We start from the raw sequence: 8,073 nt of genomic DNA on the forward strand, positions 1-8,073 counted from the left end.
CTGATCTTGGTTATTTCCATCCTTCTACTTGCTCTGGGTTCTTTGTTGTTGTTCCTTGAGTCCTTTTAGGCGTAGGGTTAGGTTGTTTGAAATGTTTCTATCTTCTTTAGGTAAGCCTGTATTGCTATGAACTTCCCTCTCGGGACTGCCTTCACTGTGTCCCATAAGTTTTGGGTTGTGAGTTCATTTTCATTTGTTTCCTGAAACTTTTTGATTTCTTCCCTAATTTCATTCTTGACCCATTCGTTGTTTAATAGCATACCATTCAGTCCCTGTGATTTGGGGTGTTTTGCATTTTTTCCTTTGGGGTTGGTTTCTAATTTCAGTTTCTTCTGGTGACAGAAAATGCTTGGTATGATTTCAAATTTCTTGAATTTGTTGAGTCTCGTTTTGTGTCCTATGATGTGGTCTATCTTTCAAAATGTTCCATGTGCATTACAAAAGAATGTGTTTTTAACTTCTTTGGGATGAAGGGCTTTATATATATATATATATATATATATATATATATATATATATATATATATATATATATAATCAGTGTAGTCCTTTTGAACTAGGGCATTATTCAATGCCACAAAATCTATGTTGGTATATTCTTTGGACGATCTGTCCATTTTTGACAGTGGAGTGCTAAAATCCTCTACTATAATTGTGTTGCTGTCAATATCTTTCTTGAAGTCCTCTAAGATTTTCTGTATATATTTGGGTGCTCCTTTGTTGGGTGCATCTATATTTATTATGTTAATGTGTTCTTTGTGGATTCTCCCCTTGAGTATTATGAAGTGACCTTCTGGGTCCTTTTTATGGCCCCTATTTTGAAGTCTATTTTGTCTGATATGAGAATTGCTACCTCAGGTTTTTTTTTTCTTGTCCATTTGCTTGGAAAATTCATTTTCGTCCTTTCACTTTTAGTTCGTGATGGTCTTTTGTCCTGAGGTGGGTCTCCTGTGGCAGCATATGTGTGGGTCATGCTTTCTTATCCATTCATCTATTCTGTGTCTTTTGATTGAAGCAATTCATCCATTTACGTTTTAGGTTATTATTGATAATTACTTATTTATTGCCATTTTTGTACCTGAGTTCCTCTCTGTCTCTATCTTTTCCTTTATTTTCTTAAAGCAGTCTTTTTAGTATTTCTTGTAGAGCTGGTTTGGTGGAGGCATATTCTTTTAGACTTCTTTTGTCTTGGAAGCTCTTTATTTGGCCTTGTATCTTGATTGAGTGCCTTGCTGGGCAAAGTAGCCCTGATTGTAGGCCTCTAGTTCTCATTACTCAGAATATTTCTCAAATTCTCTTCTTGCTTGAAGTGTTTGCATTGAGAAGTCAGTAGCCAACCTTATTGGGGCTCCCTTGTGTTACTTCCTTTTCCTTACTTGCTGCCTTTAAGATTTTCTCCTTGTTTGGAATTTTGCCATTTTATTTTTTTTTATATTTTATTCATTTATTTTTAGAGAGGAAGAGAAGGAGAGAAATATCAATGTGCAGTTGCCTCTCGCGAGTCCCCTGCTGGGAACTCGCCTGCAACCCAGGCATGTGCCCTGACTGGGAATCGAACCGCGATCATGTGGTTTGCAGGCCCGCTCTCAATCCACTGAGCTACACCAGCCAGGGTGGAATTTTGTCATTTTAATGATGATGTGCCTTGAAGTGTGCCTCTTTGTGTTTCTCTTGAATGGGACTCTCTGTGATTCCTGGTTTTACGTGACTTTTTCTCTCATCAAATTAGAGAAATTTCCATCATTACTCTTTCAAATAGGTTTTCTATCCCTTGTTCTTCTTCTCCTTTTTCTGGTATTCATATTATTCGGATAATATTGCATTTCATATTGTCTTGCATATCTCTTAATCCCTCTTCATTCTTTCTGAGCCTCTTTTCTTGCTCTTTCTGGGAGATTCTTTCTACTGTGTCTTCCAGTTCACTGATCTGGTCTTCTGCCTCATTGATCCTGCTTTTCATTCCTTCTACTGTGTTCTTCAGTTCCAAAACTTTATTCTTCATTTCCTCTTGGCCTTTGCTGATAGTATCTATTTCCTTTTTCATGTTGATATAGTTTGTGGAAAGTTCATTGTAGCTCCCCTCTAGTTTCTGGTAGCTCATTGTTAGCTGTTTGAATTTCCTGATAAGCAGTGCTGTGATTTCAATATCTGATAATTGACTTGCCTCTCTTTCATGTAACATTCTTTCTGTGACTTCCTCCTTTTTTTTTTTTTCATTTGGGGATTGTTTCTTTGTCCTCCCATTGTTTGTAGGACTCTTCTTGTTATCCTGAGCTTCTTAAATTGATCCGTTCTGACTCCCTGGGTTTATGTTTTGAACTCCTGTGGTAGAATACTTGTGAGATTCAGTGGTGCAGTCTCCTGCAGGTATCTTGATGTTCTCCTCTTCCATCTACTCCTTTCTTTGTGTGTGTATTGTCAGTTGGAGGGGGAGGCAAAATGGTTTATGATAACAGAAGAGTACTTCATGATATTTACAAACACAGTGAATAGACAAGAGATAGAATATCTTTAGGCTATATATAGTGTTAACCATCATCTTCAACCCATCTTGCCAATTTTATGAAAGGGTAGACCAATATAAGTCTCTTGTTGGGGAGGGAAGGCTTGTGAGCTGTATCTAGAAAGCAGTGAGGTTGCGGGCAGTCAGATTTTGAGGTAAGGTGAGAGTAAAGAATAGTAAATAGTTGTAGTGTGTGAGCAAATAGTGTTAATTACTCCTGTAATAGAATTCAGGAATATGTAAAGTGGGCTAAGGCCCGAGAGATGTGTTGTGAAGTATTTACAGTGGCAGAGAAAGCAACAAAGAAACAAACAAACATGTTTTTTAAAAGTGCAGGAGAAGGGAGGAAATAGCGATAAGTTTGGGGATGAAAGGAAGAAGGACTAAATCAGGAAAAAAGAAAGGAGAAGAACAAAAGATTGAGAAATAAAGAAATCATAAATTTAAAAATTCTATATGATTACTGAAAAAAAAGTTTAAAAAAACCACACACCCTTTCTTGTTTGTTTCAAACTGTCCAATCTGGTTTGTATGGTTTCAGTGGGAACCCTCCACGGGCTGGGTTGCAGGCCTGTGCCAGCCAGGCTATCAGACGGGTGTGGGCACCAGTCCACCCGACAGGCTGCCTGTGTCCCATGGGATCTGGTAAGGGTCCTTCCCAGTCCTGTGGCTGGGTGAGAAGCAAGGTAAGCTGCCTTCCCAGGAGACCACCTCTGCCCACTTTCCAATAAAAACTTCTCCAGAAAGCCTGCCTTTCAGCCCAGCACAATCCCCAACCCGACAGGTTAGGACAATGCTCCTCTAAAATCTTCCCGGCTGGCGACCACAGAGATCGCAACTGAACATGGTCCCCTGTCCTTGACACCCTCCCTGCCAACCTAGGCCGACAGGTCTCTGTCTGGTGTCACCCAGCCCCACCTAGATAGGGAGGAAGGGAGCCAGCTCTCTTCCAAGTACCCTGCAGCCTGCCCAATGCTACGCCAGTGCCGGGCTCCCAATGAGTCCTCCGTGGCCGACACCCCCAGCCCTGGTGTAGCCGGAAGCCTCTCTACCCCTACCGTGGTGGCAGTGGCAACTCCGAGGGCAGTAGGTATCGGCTGAGGGCCACCGGCACCGCCGCTGCCACTTTTGTCTTTACTCACAGGTGCTGGGCTCCTGATGAGTACTCTGTGGCAGATGCCCGTGTCACTGGGTGCAGAGGGAAGCCTCTGTGCCCAGACCACTTGGGCAGTAGCGGCTCCAAGGCCCTTAGGTGCTGGCTGAGGGGTTCCGGCCCGGCTGCCTCTATCCTTACTCAGGTCCCTGAGACTCCACCGATCTGTAGCTGTCTGGTCTGTCACTATCTCTGGTCTCTTAATTTCATAAATGCTGGGGAATTGTTGGTTGGGGAATGGATTACGCTGTTCCACAGTAGATCCGCCTGGATTTTCTACCAGGAGCTGGATTTCCTCCGTGCTACTCTGTTGCCATCTTTATTGAAAATAAAGAAAGAAGCTTTATTGATTTCTTTTAGGAAACTAAAATGGAAGAGAGAGAGAGAGCATTGATGTAAGAGACACATCAATGGGTTGCCTCCCATATGCACCCCAACCAGTGATCAAAAGCACAACCAAGTTATGTACCTTGACTAGGAATCAAACCCACTGCCTTTTGGTGTACAGGGAAATGCTCCAAGCAACTGAGTCACATGCTAGAGTGGTGGTTATTTGTTTATTATCATTTTATTCTTTATACTTATGTTCTTCTCTCTTTTTTCTTCTTCTTAAAGAAATTACTTTAATATTTCTTGTAATACTGTTTTGGTGGTAAAATTCTTCCTTAGCTATTTTATTTTAGCCTGGGACACTCTTTACTTCGTCTTCAATTTTAAATGATAGACTTTCGATATAGTACAGTCTTGGTTGAAATTCTTTCTTTACATCACTTTGAATATTTTATGACAATCCTTTCTGATCTAAAACATTTCTCTTTAGAAATCATATGAAAACCTATGAGAGTTCCCTTATAGGTAACTATTTTTCTCTTATGGCTTTTAAGATTATCTCTTTGCCCTGTAACTTTGCCATTTTAATTATGATGTGTCTTGGTGTGGGCCTCTTTGGTTGCATCTTGATTGGAACTCTCTGAGTTTACCGAATTTGTGTAGCTTATTCCTTCACCATGTTAAGCAAATTTTCAGCCATTATTTTTTCAAATTATCAATCCTTTGCTCACTTTATTCTAATTTGGTACCCCTGTGAGGCAATGTCGTTATGCTTGTTATTGTTCCAAATGTCCTTTAGACTTTTCTCATTTTTTAAATTCTTTTGTTGTCATTGTTATTGTTGTCAATCTTTTTTGGTGCTTACTGTTATCTTGTTCTCTAAATCATTGATTCAATCTTCTGCTTCATCTCACTTCCTGTTGATTCCTTCTTGTATATTCTTCATTTTAGATATCCCATTCTTCATTTATGGCTGGCTATTTTTATGGTTTCTATGTCATTTTTATTGCTTGCTGTATTGTTTTACGTCATCACTGATATTACCCATTCTTCCCCTAAGATCTTTGAGCATCATTATAACAATTGTTTTAAAATCTGTGTCTGGTATTTTAATTACTTCTATTTCATTTAATTATTTTTCATAGAATTATTTTCATTCAATGCATGTTTCTTTGTCTCCTCATTTGTGTGTGTGTGTGTGTGTGTGTGTTTCACTGTGTATTAGGTAGATCTTTTGTTTGGTGGTTTTGTGTGGTAGATGTCTTATTGGTCTCAGTATTATAGAGTCCCTGGTCACTCAAGTAAATTACTCCAAGAATGTCCCTTGTTTGGGTTATATGTGCCTTCTTATTGTATTTGAGTCTTGAATGCTGTTGGCCCACTCTGAACTGGGGACAAATCAAAAAAATTCCAAGACACCCTGAGGTTGGCATCTACCTGTTTGCGACTCTGCTACCTCCTGAGATTGCCTGGACATCTTCTAGAGTCTAATGAAGAAAGTTTGTAAGGTGGCCCTAAACAGGTTGGGCCCCACCGACCCTTCCACATGGCTCAAGCTTAGCAGGGTGGAATAACAGGTTCAGGAGGATGGGGCTACTGGGTTTCCTACTTGGGGGCAACATGATCAGGTGCTCAATAAAGACTATACCCCTTACTCTAGAGCTATACCACTCAGTCTTTTCTAGGATCTCCAATTTTAGCTCCCTCAGAAGAAGTGCACCACAGATTCAGATTGCATGCAGCTACCTGTTGCCATTGCAGGAGCAAGCAGAGCAGGGAATGGCCACTGGATCTTGGTCAAGGAGATCAAGAAAGCCTTCAATTGGCACCTGCTGGACCATTGGAGGAGGGCAAGCTAAACACCTTCCCTTAACTCTTTAGACATGCCTGATCAAGCCCCAGACTGAAGCCTTGGAGGGAGACATGCTCCAAATATTCCAGCTTTGAGAGGACCCACCTTTCCCCTGGCAGAACTGCACCCAGCAGAACAGGGTCAACTGGACTTGGGATAACAGATCAAAGAAGACTTATGTTGGGGGTGGCACTAGCCCACAGAAGGGGAGCAAGCTGCTTGCCTCCCTCAGCTCTGCAGCTGCACTTACAACAATCCTGACCCAGCCATTCTCCAAAGGCCCTCATTCTCAGTTACACTCACTTTCCTCTACAGAACTTTAGCCCAGCAGGATGGGGCCAGTGAGGTTTGGGAAAACAGGTCAAGTGAGTCTTGTGTTTGAGGTGAATCCTGCTGAACCCAAGAGGGGGTGGAAGATGGACCTCGTTCAAAAGCCATACAATTCAGTGACTGTCTGAGGGTCTGCTTATACTTTCTCCAGAAAGAAAAGTGCCCATCATAGGTTCCTGATGGGTGCAGCTAAAAGTCCTTATTACTGTACTCAAGCTTGGCAGGGAGGTGTAGCCAGTATTTGGAGAAGCAAGTCAGTGCACTCTTCTGGATGGTGTTATAAGAATAAAAGTGCCTTACCCTGGGGGATGGAGCCTGAGGGCAATGTGGGATATTGACTCAGGACTGGGACTTCGGTAGCTGATCCTCCAAATCTCTCTTTAGGGCCACACCACTCCTGTTTAGCTGCTCTTTAGTTGATAAGCTAGGTTTGATTGCTCTATAATTTAGCTATATATCTGGTTTGGCACAAGGAGGAGCTGTGTATAGTTTTACCTACTCTGCAATCATCTTTGACCACCACTACCATTCTCATTGTAGTGGTCTAGGGCCCGTTGTCTCTGTTCTACCATTTTCTGGGGTAGATTGCTAAATTTTAAACTGGCTTTCTACATGATTATGAATTACGTTATTCCAGGTAGGGAGATAGAATATATTTACTTTATTGGTTTATTTTATAAAAGCTTAATTTATAAACTTCAAATATTTGGTTGGCCAAAAAGTCTGTTTGTTTTTCCATAAAATGGCTTTAGTAGCACTTAGTTCTCTTTAACTTTATTTAAAATAATTTTGTTAGATTGCATTGTGACAGCTGTCATATCAGCATACATTTAAAAATTATGAAAATTGGTGAATTTTTGTGTATCCATTTTAATGTTGAAGATGAAAGAAAATATGCAACATTCTTAGCATACTGTAATTTATTATTTAAGAAAAGTGAAACATAACTAGAATGTAAAAGAAAAATTGTGCAGTGTATGAAGAAGGGGCTGTGATTGAAAACTACTTTTGCAAATGCATCAAAAGTAGTTTTTAACGTTTTGTGATGGAGATTTCTTGCTGGATGATGCTCCACAGTCAGGTAGACCAGTTGAACTTGATAGTGATCTAATCAAGACATTAGTTGAGAACAATTAACATTATACCATGCAGGAGATAGCTGACTTACTCAAAATACCCAAATCAATAGAGCTATTGGTGAATATTCTAAAAACATATATTTTATTTTACAAAATATAATACTGACATTTCGACCAACCTGATGTTCAGACATATAGGGTATGTGGGCTTTTGTTTGTACAATTGCCATGGGACTCACAATTGTTAGAGCTGAGCCTATCAACACCTTTTTTTCTACATAAACTAATTTAAAAATTTAAAAAGGACAAACATATATTTGGAATAAACTCTAAAATGAATATAACAAAGAAAAGGGTACATATGTATTAATTGCAAAAAGTATTCCAAAAATTTGTGAGAAAAAGATAAATTACACAGAATATTTAGCAGAACTTTGTAGCAGGCAATGCATACAGAAAAAGTTATTAGCAATTAATTAATCCTGTCAAGGATTTAGAAAATTGTTGATGTTTGTATTGAGATAATAAATTTTTATAATATTTGGGGAGAAATTTGTCAATATTCATTAAGATTTAAATAAATATAGACTTTTACAAAGTAATCTCACTTGTGTAAATAGTAGTTCATGGAAATCTCAATGGGTACAATTTATTTACAGACTATCTTAAAAAGATATTTTTAAAGCAATAAATATTTACATACATCTGTACCTCCACATGTGGTAATTTGTTCAAAGTAAATAAATAAATTTAATAAGATTTATGCACAAAGAAGTTGTTTATTGAAACATAATATATAATATAAAATAAAAAGGACTGGCAGAAG

The sequence above is a fragment of the Sturnira hondurensis genome, unplaced genomic scaffold, assembly GCF_014824575.4.
Source record: "Sturnira hondurensis isolate 20B ecotype Veracruz unplaced genomic scaffold, ASM1482457v3 Scaffold0012541, whole genome shotgun sequence".
In the NCBI taxonomy this organism is placed as follows: domain Eukaryota; kingdom Metazoa; phylum Chordata; class Mammalia; order Chiroptera; family Phyllostomidae; genus Sturnira; species Sturnira hondurensis.